Below are 1553 nucleotides of genomic sequence, written 5' to 3' on the forward strand. Positions count from 1 at the left end.
GGGGGAGGAGGAGACTTGAATGACAAGTAAGTAAATGAAATAAAAGGACAAGGGCATGCCTCGAACCACACCGTATAATCACTGACGTGTCAGCTCGGCACCTCCTACCAGAGAGTGCACCATCAAGATACATCCCTGCCCAGTCCGCATGTCCACCCACTGACGCCTAAAATACTTCACTTAACATCTGCTGCTGTGTTCTTAGCAAAAAAACCCGCACCTTCCAGCATGGGCAGAGACATTCATCAGGCTCATATTTCATACATTTCACAGTTGATATGAGCTTTGATCCTGTTACCGCTCTGTGAGTTGGACCTCCTTTAATTACACTCAGTAAATGTTATTAAGGAGAGTTTTTGTTTTGTTTTGTTTTGTTTTTAATTTAAAGTTCCCTTCCACTGGAACATGTGTTTTGCTTATTGTTACCACACTTCACCGGGAAGTTTCACATGCATCTGCTTAAGCTGCTCTGTGCTCATCTTAAATCTGAGATGAAGACACGGACATGGGACATCATAACTACTCTGGAAGTCAATCTTGGTTCAATGTGCAACTTACACGAGTGTGATGTCCAGTGCAGACACTGAGAATGGACTTTTCAGTGAAGTAGGAGACTGTCTACCAGTTACACTTTTGAAATGAACAATATTTACATATTGATAGATTCAGGGGTTTTCAATGAGGGAGAAGGAGTAGATGTGGTTTTAAGAATTTTTAACGAGGTCATTGAGGCTTTTTGTGGAAAAACTATATCAGACACAAATTATTTCTCCAAGCAGAGTATTCTTATGTCTTCAAACTTTTATTTACCATTTAAAGGCAGACTAGTGAATTGTTAATTGGCACTTCATTAACCCACTGAGCAATAGACGTTATTTTAATCTCGCCTCAATGCTAGAGCTCTGATATACACCAGGACTGTTTTGGCTACGTATTTTAAAAACATCATTACATTAAAAATGCATAAAAAACTGTAAATATTTAACATAAGCACTGCACACCCCCGTGTTTACAGTATTACTGTTTATTTTTTGTCAAATACACAGATTCTGTTTTACTCATATCCCACAATGCAATGTTACGGTGTTACGTCAAGACCAGACTTCTACTAAACCTCACTTTTCATCCTTGAATAACTTTTATCTAAACTAGACGTCTACAGACAACTAGACATACAATAGACATCAATTAAACGTCTTTTCAACCTCAAATCGCTCAGTGGGAAGTGATACTTTAATGACTTTTAATTGCATAACTAAAATGTATTGTAAATATAATCACTTACTCACCGTTATATTTTTTTAAATGAATAAATTAATCTAATGATTATAGCCTAATTAACAATTTAAAAACTGTTAACGCTATTTATTACGATGGCACACTCCAGGCTCCATATCTTCGACTGTCTACACAGAGAAAATAGATCAAAATGAACAAAATGATGCTCTCAATGCCCCCCCGCAAAAGTATTTTGCCTAATAACCAAGATTTAAGCGAAAACGGAAGTAAGTTGATGGGAGATCACCCTCTCGCTCTCCCGTTAGTACTCTTCG

The sequence above is a fragment of the Siniperca chuatsi genome, linkage group LG17 (genome assembly GCF_020085105.1).
Source record: "Siniperca chuatsi isolate FFG_IHB_CAS linkage group LG17, ASM2008510v1, whole genome shotgun sequence".
NCBI lineage: Eukaryota > Metazoa > Chordata > Actinopteri > Centrarchiformes > Sinipercidae > Siniperca > Siniperca chuatsi.